The 14,652-nt window shown below is 36.4% G+C and overlaps 1 protein-coding gene across 8 annotated transcripts in view; it reads right to left on the reverse strand.

Moving 5' to 3' along the window:
• FOXP2 (forkhead box P2) overlaps window positions 1-14,652 on the reverse strand; it is a 442,435-nt gene that overhangs the window by 120,058 nt on the left and 307,725 nt on the right. The window lies entirely within an intron of this gene.

Genomic DNA, 14,652 nt, shown 5'->3' on the forward strand with positions numbered 1-14,652 from the left:
TATTGAAGGAAGAGAGGGATGGATGACTACGCTAGGGACAGCTGATCAGCGGAAAAATTATCACAATCTTTTATCCAAAATTAGCCTCAATGTAAGAGATGCCAATGTTATTCCAATCTACAAAAAGGGCGTGAGGGAAGACCCAGGGAACTACAGATCTGAATCATAAATTGCTCCCAAGGAGTAAGATCATGCCCTAAGCTTTCATATATGTCTTTTGCCTAAGGTGAACTATTTTATCATAGCCTTATCAAGTAGTTTTTTCTCTCTTGGATCTCTCAGACAGTAGAAACATAGATAGTGGTCTTAGGAAAAAGGAAACGCAAAATATTTTTTAATTCCCACCCACTGCCTAGTACAACTTCTTTGTTCAGAGGGGATACAATTGTTCTCAGTGAGATCAAACATACGGAAGATTTACTTTTACACTGAATAATCATTTTTTAAATATCTACCTGATATGTTAATTAGCAACACAGTGTATCCAGAAACAAACAGAGTATCTTAACTACAACAAAAAAACCTCAACTGCATATTGAAATAAATATTCAAGATTTTAAAGTGCCTTTCTGCTTCATTTCTTACCTCTTCTCCTGTCCTGGGACGATATCCAGACAGAATCAAATAACCACCTTTTAGGCAAGGCACCCCAGCAGTGAGGCAACACCTTCTAAAACAGTTGTCTTCAGAAAAGAAGACAACTCATACTGGTAGTTCTCCTGGTGTCTTAATAAATCTCATGGCGGAGTTTTTACCTAAAAGCAGCTTCATATTCCTTAATAGCGTGCAACTGTTACCACCTCAGTAAGCTGCTGGAAATAGATTGAGTGTCTGGATCAAAGAAATGTATCTGCAGTATCAAGGACAACGTACTGACCATAACAAACTACATTGACTGACAATTGAAGTTCTGAGGTGTAACTTAAGCCACAAATAACTATACTATGACTATCCAATGATATCGCTTATGGAATTAAACACAGTCCCTTATGTTGGTTGAGTCAACGTAGCATCTCGCATGTAGGCAGTATACCAGTAACCCTTGCTCTTACTGACTTTCTTGGGCTGCAGGGGCTTGCACTAATTGTGTATTGTCAGATTGTTCTCTTTTACCTCATCATAAGGAAGCCTGAATATGTCTATTCAATTTCTGTAACTCCTAAATGAATCATTTATTGTGATTTCATGTAAATTTACTTTAAATTTAAAGAAAAATAGCTTTTATGTTAGGGAGAACTACATTTTGCATACAACGACAAGTATAAATCACTGGACTGAGTATAAAAACTAACTACAGAACTTCAAATGCACAACTGTCTCAGTGACTATTTTCCTTTCTGGTAGATAACCATGATCAATAAACACTTTGCAACCCATACACCTTGTAAAGTTATTAATTGTATTGGTTAGAAAGAACCTCAAGTTTTCCTAAACATAAACTAATTATGACTATTGTTTCTACTGCAACTCACTGATTTTAAGAAATGCAATATATTTATGCTGTGATTTCTTTTTGTAAAACTTTTTAAATTAAATAAATATTCTCTCAAGCTGGGTCTGTGTTCTGCCACTACGTTATTCCTTGTCATGTTCTTTTAGCTCAGATTTACTTAACTTTCTACAAGAAGTTTATCTTATTTCAGAACAGGACAGTCAATAATTTAGACTTTTATTTTGCCTATTTGCTTAGTAGCATTTTATATGAGAATGTATGTATATATATGAGCTATACCCTACATGAAAATTAAAATTAGCCTTTATATTTAACCTTAACACTGTATTTCATGGTTGTTTTCACCAACTTAATGGTAGATGATAGACTGATATATCAAAAGAATGGAACTAACTTAAAAATTGTGTTGAGGATTTTTTAAATGCTCCCCTCACTTCTACAGAAGGCAGCCACGCTTTCTTTTTCTCCTTTTTATTGACTGTGGCTTATTTGAATGGGAATTGAAGACATAAAATTGGGAAGATCCTTTTCCCATACAGTGGGAGAGACATTGCAGTCCTGTATATGTAACCAGGAATCTAAAGATCTGGGCTTCACTGCCTGCATGGTCGAAGTAATAGCATAGCTACAAACTCATGGAAGAGCCAGATAGCTGCTCCCAATGCAACTCAGGTACATCCTTTCCCTTTTGGAAGGGCCCTTTTGGATCAGTTTCAGATGACAACACGCTGAGCATCTGATTGGCTCTGTCATGTTAGCAAGTGGCTAGGTAGCTTGGAACTGCTTGAGGACACAACTATTTTGCTTGAGCTTAATCAGATTAATCCAATCTTTCCACCACAATGCAGAGTAATTATGGCTAGCAAAATGCATACTATGTAATCCTGATGTCAGTATTGTGTCACAAAGAGAAGTGTTCCTTAAGAGGCTGGACTGGGAAAGGTTAGATATTTTTAGAGGTTTTCTTCTTCAAAGCATTACTAGAAACAGTTGTGAGAAGTCCGATGGACTTTTATTTGTAAACTTGGAAGTTTGCTGATGGAACCAGACTTTTCTTGGAGGGAAGTCAAGTTCACTTGGATGGCCAAAAGTGAGTCTTCAGAAAGAAAATATGTTGGTTTCTAGATGTTGCTTGAAAAGACAGAAGAATGGCACACCGAATTAGGCCAAATGATCATTTAGCCTACTGGGCTGCCTCTAACAGTGGTCAATACTCAGTGCCCAGAGAAGAGCAAACTAGGACGATGGCATACGGACGTAGCGACACTTTTCCAGACCACTCCCCACATCCCAGCATTTGGGGCTTTAGAGACTATGAAAATGAGGAATTTGCATTTTGTATGGATGGATTTTTCTTCCATTAATTTGTTCACTTGATTTTTGAGCCAATTTAAATGTTTAGCATCCATAACATCTTGCAGCACAGATCTGTTCCACAGCTTGCCTATATATTGCTTGAAGACCTACATCATCCTTTTAGCTTAATTTCATGTCTTTTACTCCTCGAACTGCAAGGGAACAATTAGATCCTGTGAACCTCAGCACTTGTAACTGTAGCTAAAAGGCAACCCTACAGCCATAAAACACAAAAGATGGACTAGAAGAACTGGAGGGATGATAAAAGAGCAGAGATATCTTGGGATCTGTATGGATCATATCTCCTTCTCCTTTACCCAGTATTATTCAAAACTTGAGCCAATGGATTTTGGTATTCCCTGAAAAGTGTAAATAATGTATACCTATACCTTGTGCTCACACAATTGGGCATGAAATACACTCAAAGATGTATGAGTATAAACTTGCTGCCTGCTGTTCAGTCCCACTTCAATGGGTATGTCAATGATGCATGTCTCTGTGTGTCTCTGCAGTTCTTTTTCTTTTCTTGCACTCTGTTAGCGTTGCCAGAATGCACTGTACGCTCTCTGGAAATCGATTAACATTAAAATTTTGTACAGTTATTAATACAAGAAGGCCCAAATCTCTAACACAAAGCTTTCATAACTACAATAGTAAGAATAATAAAATATTAAAAGTATGAAAAATAAAAGTTTCATCCTAACAATGAGATCAATACTGAGGAAGTAATCTAATGCATTTTAAGTTTAAAAATAACGGTTTTTTGATCGTGGACTGCTAGTCCAGCCAAGTGTCTAGACCAGTATTTGTCAAAAACAACAGTTCCTCATTGTTTTTTCTCTAAGAAAGCAAGCACACTAATTATGATTCTATAAAGGATACCCTTCTTACGTAAATCACATTTTAAATAAATAATTAATAGTAACACTAACGAAGTTGATATGTAGTGAAATGAAAATCACAACACTAAATCTCCCAGAACTAAAATAGGAAGAACAACTTCTTGTACCATTTTTGTGGCACCCTTCTAAAGGCTCTATGCTAATGATGTTTACTCTCTGAGGAAAAAACAAGGAAAATATAGAACGATCTGCCAGGTAAAACAAAGGATTTCAAAACCTTTTTAGAATTCCTGTTGACAGTTTCATGTGGGAAAAAAGTGACTTAAATAACAAGGATGCTTCCCTGAAATAGGATTCTGTTTATGAGTTCCTCCTAAACTCTTTGACATTCATGGAGGTTTAACTGAGAAAAAATTTCTATGTAAATGATGTGGTGCATCAACATCTCTGATACAGAGATGTATCCTACAGATCTGTAGGATCCTGTAGATCCTACCTTAACTACAAGAAGGGGTCCAATTCTGCTATCACTAAAATTATTTATGGTTTTCACTTAAAAAAGCTAAGCGATTCCACACATGATAAAAGCATTATCTAATCTTTTTTGTGGGTTTTCACTACACCAGAATTTATTTTAAAGATGAAGCCATTACTGTAGTCAAGCCTTTCCAAAAGTACATCTAGTAACTTCTCTGTTACTATACTTACAGTCAAAAAAATCAAAAGATATGATAAATCAAACAAAATCCGATAAATATTTTATATTGACAGTCCAAGCACTATACACAATTGGCAGGTTTTACTATTTCAGTTTATCTTGACAATGTTACCGAAACCCAAGAGGGTTAAGAAATCGGTCTTGACAGCTATTAATACGGTATTATCTCTGGATGTATTTTAGGACATTATTAAGTCAAAGATTAAGTCTGATACAATAGCACTTATGTTCGTTAACTAGAAATATTCTAAAGAATCATACAAAAAGTTATAATTATTTGTTCCTAGAGGTATGGCTGGAGTATTACAATACAAAATGTACCAACCCAGTCAAATTACGATGATTAAATACTCACTCAAAGAACTCTATACAAGTATTGCCCACCCAAAACAAACATTTTCCTAGACTAAACTGTTTTGCAAGATGTTAAATTAGTATGACTTTTCTCAATGTGGAAAAGAGCCTCCTTTCTTAACCTTGGCTCTGAGACTTGTTGGGTCATATTATATGCCAGGCCCTAAAATGGTTACAATAATAATGATCTCGCGTAAGTGGGCTGTTAGACTAATTCACTTTATTTTCAGGTACTGTGAGACAATCACCGCAACACTATAAATACTCTAAAACATCATGGAAGTGGGTATTTTTGGAAGAAAAAATACTTAAAATATTGGGGTTTTTTGAAAAATGAATTCTGCCTCTTTTTTTAGTAATTTATTGCAGAGAAAAGGCAATTAATTTTAGAATGAATGCCTTCCAATTAAAAATGTCTGTATTTATTAATTCAGTGGTATTTCTTCTATGTCTTACTGATAATTATGCAGTTAATACATTTTTGTATCTAACAGCTTGAAAAAATCCAGACTATATCAAATGATGTGAAAGCTACAGCTACTTAGACTATGCTCACGGAAATTACTATCTTTTGTTGTAATCTAACAAGTGAGAATTAAAGTATCCAAAATGGTCATATACTGACAGTGAATTTAAATAGATGAGGTATTGTGAATTTAGGATGTCATCTGTATTTTACTAAATGCCAGTTATTATCTAGCATTCAGCATTTTCTGTTCATGGAACAGGCCATAAACGTACAGAAAGTAAAGTTGACTTTTGAAAAAATAATCAACTGTCATGCCCTTTAAGACATTTCATGTATATGATATAATCTTACGAAGGCATTAAAATCCTTTTAAAATGAATCTGTTGATATGGTGTAATGTGCTTATTGAAGAATCAGCACACTATTCTGTTCCCTACAATTTTGCTGTTGGCTTCAATGACTCCCTACCTTCTAAAAAAAAACCCAACCAAAACAAACCAAAAAACCCACAACATCACAGGACTAGAAAAGACTTTATGAGTCTTCAATATTTTTATTATTGTCATTCATGTCATGAAAGTCCCTTTCTAATCTGGTCAAGCTTTATCTTTAAAGTAGTGTGCGTGGGAGGTGGCTGTTGCTTCCACTACTACTACTACTAGAACAGTGTTCCAGAAACTCTTTTCTTTGCATAGTGAAACGCTTTCTTTTCCATAGTTCATTCATGCTTAGCTTAGCTACTTTTTCCCATGTTTAAAACCGTACTTAAGAAGTATAAAGGATGTCTCTTCCTTCCTAAAGTTTGCTTCTTGACCCAAACTGCATAGAGCAATCACACCTTTCAGCCTATGCATCTAGTCTCAATGAAACCTTCTTGGACTTGTATAACATAAAAACATATATAGAATTTACACAACCTAACTGCAGGTGTATAGCAAATGTGCCAAACTATCAGCCATAGTCAAAGTGGTGAGATACCTTCACTTTGTGGAAATTCAGGGCAGCAGTACTAGAACCCTGAATCTTTCAACAGAACCTATACGGAGCACGTTTCTAATATACTAAGGCACCAGAAATTAGGTGGATTGCGTATCTCCCACTATTCCAGATGAGGTCTCAAAGATACCTTTTAAAAATGGCATTAGTATTTCCCTACTTTTATTGGAAACACCTTTTAAAATTAATTTAGGATTGCTTTCTCACCTATGTTATATCATTGGTCATTCACAGCCATACAGCAACCAATACACTGAGTTTCTTTCTTTTTCATTTTAAGTGATGGACATAAGCTTAAGGAAGAAATGTTTCTTAAGTCCTTAAACACATGACCTTGTACTTTGCTGTACTTTCTAAAATCTATTAGAATTACTTTCTAAATTATATTCTTGAAAGATATCTATCTTGTACAACAGCCGAGTCCTCTTGTGAACCCTACTCTCTTATTTTCTTTTTCATGGGTGAAATACATGCCTCCTATTGCTATGGCAGGCTTGCAGTTAGGCATGTTTTCTTCCTCACCTGGAGTATGGGTTCAACCCTTTCTAATCAAGAGATATTTTTTTGTATATGCAAACACCAATCACCATTCGCCTCTGAATTTGCATTATTATTTCCACTTCAGAGACTATGTCCTCAAACTGAGGTTTTCCATGGGATCCTAAACTGTTCTGGAAACAGAAACAAACACTGTTTTGTGTATGAGTTCACACCACACCGTATCTTATATTGGGAAGTATTTTTCTTTAATTTGGTAATTTGATTATTCTTAAGCATCGAGCCCATCGCTATCTGTGCACTAAATTACAGCTGCACCAATTTGGAAATTACTTCTTCTACGAGTACAGGTTGATTTTGGTATTTTTTTCTGATATGCTGGGTTACTGTATTGGTTTTCCTCAATACTGTGTAGGCTGCCTTTTCTATCCGACTGAAAGCATATTTCTTGAATAAATGAATTTACTGTGAACGCTTAGGAGAAAATCTCATTCTTCATTCATACTTCAGGTTCTCGGTAAGATCCTTGAAGCATATTGATGTTGTTGGCACACCATACAGTTTCCTTTGTACATATTATTATTGTACAATTGCTTTTCAAAGCTTCACATAATCAAGTAGTAAAGCACTGAAGCAGTGTTTAGTAAATTTTTCACCATTAATTCTATTTCATAACACCCTCATCTGTCTGTCTCAAGAAAATTATATTAGAAGCATAAGAAGGCATAAAAAGACCTAGAACATCAAAGTGGCAATTGTTGGACAACCCTCTTCCCCAACAGGATGGGCTGACGTGCTTTTCCACCGATTGCTTTTTCAGCAGTACACATGCGCACACGCTTTTTTTCTGTAGCATTACAGTGCAATATTCATGCATGTTCATCTGGATAATTTTAACAGTTTTTAATTCAACTTTACATGTATACAGCCCAAGTGAAGGTAAGCTAAAATTAACACCAATGTTGATCTTGGCATACATTCAGCTTCCTGATTAGCCTGCTCCCACACCCCCAGTGAAGTCCCCCTGCTAGGTAAAGCAACTGGACAACTAACACACAAACAACAAAATATTGTCTAATGATTTGATAATTTCAAGACAAGTATTCAATTCACAAAGTAAAATTAATCTGCAAAAAAAAAGTATGGGAAGTAATCTGCACAAGAAATGCGTCGAATGGCTATGGAGGGAGACTGGCTTTTCATGTGGAAAGGTGCATTCGCTACTATTGACTGAAGATTCTTCACTATTTAGTCACAGGGCTTTGGCTTTGGTACAAAATTTCCTTGACTTTTACAATTGCCTGATGAAATGAAAAATCTTCTGGGAAAAAAGAGACTTTCCTTACTAGTAATTTAACTAGAAACAATTTTAAAAAATCTACACCCATCTAGAGCATTCGCAGAATATTTTGTTCAGTTGCTTTTCCTGCTTTGGTAATTTCTAAATCAATGTACACTAGTGTGTTTTTCAAATTCAAGAGTATCAGGAGAGCCTTGCTTGAGTGGTGCAATCCTAAACTGGCATAATTAGGGCCCTGCCTGGGAGCAGACCCCTTTAATAGAGCTGCACACTGAGCGGGGAACCATTCACACATTCCCTCTAAGCTCTTCACAAGCTTTTCTGGGCAATGAGCCAGCTGGTTAAGAGAATCAGGCTGATCCGACCTGTTGCAAGAGCCTGGAGAAGTGGCTCAAGGAAACCTACACCTCCCAGCACCGCAGAGGAACTACTCAAGCAGCCCAAAGAGGAGCACTCGTGAACGTGCACACTGGCTGCACCGGGAGGGCTTGCAGGGGGACAGAGCTTTCCATCTGCTCAAGCAAGGCAAAGAGACTTCTGTAGGGCTTTGGAGACTCCTATAGTTCAGAATATAAAAGCCAGCCCATCAATCCCATGCACGGCAGTATTTCCTGGTATGAGACAGGCTGCAGATTCTACCATGAGGGAAAGATGAGTCTGCTGGTCTGCTATGTAAAAGCTGCTATGAAAAGACCTAGGCACTCTCTCTGAAGGCTTGCCTTTCTGAATCTGGGTGAAGAACCGGAGTGTGTTCTCCCCTCTCCTCCCAATCCTCTAGAAGTACCAGAATCAACAAGAGAGAAAGGGGGGAAGGGAAGACATGATGGTGATGTAGGTGACAAATGACTCCCCGACAGTCACAGCAATGGAGTGACATGTCAGATTGCTGCACAGACATATGTTTAACATTAAAATGCCTCCTGAACTCCCTGATCACATAGTAATCCTAATTAGCATTCTGCATATTCAATACCTGTAAACAGAACTTGCATAATACTTCTTTCCTCTGCCTCCAAAATATTTTATAATATTGCAACAGTATTTTCAGGATAAAGATGTGCTCTCTGCACCAGCTAGCTTTTTTCCTCACAGTTAGATACAGATGAAGCCATTATGGGATAACTTCCATTAGAAGGCTGCTAGTAAACATTTTTCCACGTTACAAAGATCATACATAAGGTTGGCTGTAATATTCTATGTACCTGAAAATGACAACTATCTGCTTTATCAATAAGAGATAATACCTCAAGGTGACCGATACTGACTTTAAATTAAAAAGGAAACCATACTAACTAGTGCCACTTTCTTTATAGATGTATTTTTAATACTGGAAGTTTTCAAGACTAAAAAGTGACTTAAAGTAAATCTATTCTTGAAAGATTTTACAGCAGAACGGCACATGATGTAAACCATGGGTTTTCACGAGTAAAAGAGATTGTCAAAGACAGGACATAAGCCTTTAGAGCAGACTTGTATCTATATAAATGACTTCCCAGCAAGTTTGTTATACAGACTCTTCCACTGTAAAATATGTCCAGCTTGCTTTCTTTATGTATTTACCCCTCTACTTTAAATGGAACTCCTGTTTTCTACACCATGAAAGCTTGAAGGTGGCTATTTCTCCTTTCCCTCCCCCACACCCCTTACCAAAAAACAACTCCTTGCCTTCTCTCCATCTCTTGGGGTTATCCTTGTCTATAGAGTGGGTATCACTGATGCAAATTTCTGCACCTTAGAGGATAACTGCATATTCCTCCTAACAGACTTACAAGGGAAAATGGGACTTATGATTTTCCAGCAGCTATCTTCCAAATTTAATTTACCCCAAGCCTCAATGTTTGCTTATATGTAGGCCACACATTTCCTCCAGAATTATACTCAAGAGGGAAAAAGACTGTTTATCACTACTCTCCTCTTACACTACATATTAGGCATTTGCATCTTCCTAAATCAGTGCTTTCTAGCATATACAAAATCCTCCTACTTTCTATGCTTAGCAGCACGCATTAGATAAATAGAAATATGTAACACAGTTTTTGGAAAGACGGTTTTAGACCAGTTAGATTTGTTTCTATTTTTATTGAATGTCATGCAAAGAAAACTCTAAGTTACATCCATAACATTTTTTTTGCTGTTTTTAAACTGGGAATTTTTTTACTGACATTACGCATGCACGGTTGCAGTCAGTGTGCGTTAAGTCAGAGGATATAATTTAAAAGCAGTGGGTTTTGCTTCTTTTTCCCCACATTCCCAATTTCTTATCTCCCAACAGCTCGTTATGTATGTTTAAAAAAGTAACTAAAAGTTACAATATTAATATGTTCGCTTATTTATTATGTGCAATGAATTTTAAATTCAGACCCATATGAAGATCCAAAGGGAGATGACCAAACTAGGAGAGAGTAAAGCAAGGAGAGTACGTTAAAAGAGACTATGAATATCTTTTCATGCTAAATTTTCATGCTAAATCTTTCCATTTTTCATGTTTTTAAAAAAGTGGTTCTTCTGATACTATCCACTAATGTAATACACATTAAGTAATTAAACTTAAATGTATACTTACTTTTCCCAAATTTTATCAAATGATTACACTTCAGTGAAGTGCTCATGCTAAATAAACAAAGCTTACCTTAACAACTCAACACTCCATACAGCATGATATTTATACAACAGGCTTGGTACACACTGAGCTTAACCCTTTGATTCCAGGAGTCATGATTTCCTGACATGCCATCCTCATACAGAATGCATTACTACTGATGTTGAAACAACGAATCTCCTAGCATGAAGGAAAACCAAACTAACCAATTTATTGTAGATATATTAACTTATGGGATTGAAGATAATTATCTATTTATTCTAATCGAGATGAAGTTCAAAGTCTGACTTTATGAAAATAAACTGCTTCTTTAGAGATGTTACAGGGAAGAGAAATAGCTAGGCTTTTCATAGCTCTTAGAGCAAACAAATAAAATTACAACTAGCTGTCCAAATCACTACACTATGCAGCCAACACTACTATGTGTATCATGGACAGAATAGTCTAAGCACTGAGATTTGCCTACCTGGAAGGGAAATAATTGCAATGCTGTACATGAACACCCACCAGTGGCAGCAAATTGACAGCATTTACCTTTGGGTTATGCTTGTGCTCTGCACAGTTGTTGAAGAACCGCAAGTCTTGCTCATGACTGTAAGTGTAACAAGAACAATAAAGCTGCCAGTTTTAAAACTCAGGCTAGATGACACCAGGTTCTTCAGTGGCCATAAGGACAGTGACTTTCTGCCTCAGGAGAATGATCTACAGGTTCTAAGAGCCACAATAACATTTTCCCTGTTACGCCTACTATGGAAATGGTGGTGATAGGCAGTGAAATCCGTGAAAGCTATCAGCTTGTTTCACCATGGATTACCACAATCACAGCTTCTCCAGAAAAGAAAAATATTCTGAAACAAAAAACAGTACTACAGAAATCTTAACCCTACTACTGCAATATGTTTTCCAGGATGCACAGTAAGGAAGTAAATGCTATTATCTCATCATATGCAGGTTAACATTATCGTCAACTCTCATCACAAACCCTCCTTAGCTATTCTGCAATATGTCATTAATCAATGTATGTACTGATTGGATCCATTCAATTGGTGCATCACTGTAATGAATGGCATATATAAACATGTTTCAAATACATTTATTCGGATATCTGTATGTGAAAGTAAAATCACTACTACAATTGGTACTCAAGCTTGTCAGATGGGATGTTTTTCTCCTTCTGTTTTGCATAAGACATGCTAATGGTTATGCCATCTGCAGTCTGAAACCCAGAAAAATGTAAATCAGAAAGTAATAGCAGATCAAGATAAGCGTCTATCTAAAACTGTAATTTTTGCAGGTATTCTGTTAACTCACAATCTAAATATAAACCTCCTCTCCCTGGAAATACAGGATAACTACTAGATACGGGTAACTTTTGCATTAAAAACTGAAACAAAAGCATTTGCCAACACAACATTCCTCTTTTACAACAGATCACAAAGCTAGCGGTAAATTTAAAAAGGTTTTTCATGAGAAGGATACAAAAGACACTTGAATTCTTCTAGGAAAATCCCAGCGGTTCTCTAAAACCATCCCCTCTATAAAGCACAGTAGAACTTGACCACTTACCCAACACCCTGTTTTTGCAAAGTTGAGCACACAAATTTGAAGGTTTCTTCAATAAGCTTTCAACTTGCTGATTAGCTAGTAGGTGCTGTAAGTCACTAAAATACTTGACGCATTATGGAATAACAGAGAGAACATATGTAAAAACACCATACGCTACTTTCCCCCAAATATCCATCAAATACAAAAAGATGACCACTAAAATGAATAACATTTTTTTCCTTCTTTGGCACATGGAACAATAGAATAGTTTACATCAAAATATGGAGCACATGAGAGATGCAATGGCAAGGCTTACCTAACACCCACATTTGCCTGCAGATGTGTGAGCCAGTTTTAAAAGTTTTATTAGGTTGTTACTAGATTTATAAATCAGTTCTAACATATCTCCAGTTGCCAGATCAGTAAATTGCTCTGAAATTAGAGGAAATTAGAAATACACTGATATTAAACTATTTTAAAATGTTGGGAGAAGTCTGTTTCCTTAAGCACAAACACAAGTACAAGTATTTTTGTCTCATAAACCTCAAACTGCTTATACACATTTAGCAATTCCTACTGCTAGGAGATTTTGGCTAAAGTTACCATTAAATTTGGCATAATAATAATAATACTGTACAGTTTTATGACCCATATTACAGTATTTAGTCAAACAGGCATCACGATGCTCAAAATGTGAATTTCCACTACATAATGAACAATGAACAGCTCTGTAGTAACAGTAAAAGACAGAAACAGAAAAGCTCCAAGGACGCATTTTCAAAACCTTTATACATCCTTTTCACAAAAGGAGAAAATTAAAATGGAGTTTGTGCTCATACCTGAATTTACATGGTATTTGATACATAAACCAAAGTCTGGGAGCAAATTCCATTTTCATCTCATTTAAAAATGAACCAAATGAAGTGTTCAAGGCTAATAAAAGGCACTGTGTACATACTGATCATGGAAGGAAAAGTTGGAAACATGAGCGATAATCTTGGCTTTAGGGAGCATCTAACAATTCTGAAAAGAGAATTATTTGCTTTATTTTCTTCTTGTTGCCTCGCAAGTGTGACTCATGAGGCACTGACTCTTCCTGGCAAACACGTACTACAGGATGTCTCTACAATACACCATCCCACGGCATCAGGCCAGGGTTAGTGCTTTGGGAGTAGGAAAGCACAAGACTCCTCCTCCTCACCTCATCATCCTCTGGGTTATGTGTATGACTGTCTTTGTCTCTAAACATGGTTTTCTCTCCTTTCATTAATGCCTATCACAAATAGTGCACCCCCACATCTCTTCAGCCGTAAAAAGAAGGTTTACGAATGAGTGCAGAATGTGAACAGAGAAGTCAGTAGCTCCTGAACTGCTCCAGTTTACAAGTTGGAGGATTAAATTAAGCTAACTTCACTGGGAAACATATACTGGAAAAATACCACTATTTTTGCCTGTTTCATATACGTCCCTTAGCGTCTGGACCTTGTACACTCCTAGTACAGCCCATGTTATCTTTCAGAATGAGAAGCTGGCACAATAAACTACTTTCACAGTATTCATTAAATCAATCATCTCTGTGATTCAACCCCTCAAGATCACCAATTCCACTTCTAAAAAATTTAAAAGACTACATAGTTCATAAGCTGCTGCCTTTACGACTACTACTCCTGTGTGCCTTCAGCCTAGAAGATATTTAATACAAAGCAAAGTCAAGGGCGAAGAGTGGAAAGTTGAGATGGTCCCAGGACTCCTACGCCTCTGAACTGGACTACAACTACAGCATGGCAGGATGCCAACTTGACACATTTTCTTTTTTTCCATTTTCTTCAGTCATTTCCCTAAGTTCTTGCTTGGTTCTGAGCAAATAAATACAACTTTAAAAGTATATTTGAAGAAAGCTGATGTGGAATGTCCAACATTGCTCCATCAAGTTTCACAAAGAAAAGGAGACAATGTGAATTACATACAAAAACTGCACAAGTGATCAAATTTCACAACATTTCACTGGTGGAGAAAAAGATAAATTCTGATGCCTGGGGTCCTCCATTATGCACGACAAAAACTAAAAATGAGATTAAAATGCCCTATTCCATCAGAAAACAGGGTAAGTCTCAAGAGGACAAAGGGTCACCCAGAAAAATAGATGTGAGGAAGAGAATGGTAGGAGTTTATACTTTTTTATTTTGTGAACAAAATAAAATCGTCTCTCATGTACATCTTTTGTCTGCAACAGACTGTAATTCAGCAGTCAAACACTCATATTTGGTCTATATACAATAAGAGAACCAGTTCTGTCAACAGAATGCAGTTACATATGGAACCCTGAATTAGCAAAAAAAGAACTAAAACCTCAGAAAAAAAAAAAAGATAAAATTTTTCAAAAATAAAATGCTATATATAGTTTTACTAGTAATGCATTTAAAATAATTATCCAATAACAGAACTCCTATTCACCCGAACACAATCTGAAGCCCAACAGCATTCCAGTGTGAAACTCTATGACATATGCTTTTCTAAAATGG

This window comes from Aptenodytes patagonicus, chromosome 1, assembly GCF_965638725.1.
Source record: "Aptenodytes patagonicus chromosome 1, bAptPat1.pri.cur, whole genome shotgun sequence".
NCBI lineage: Eukaryota > Metazoa > Chordata > Aves > Sphenisciformes > Spheniscidae > Aptenodytes > Aptenodytes patagonicus.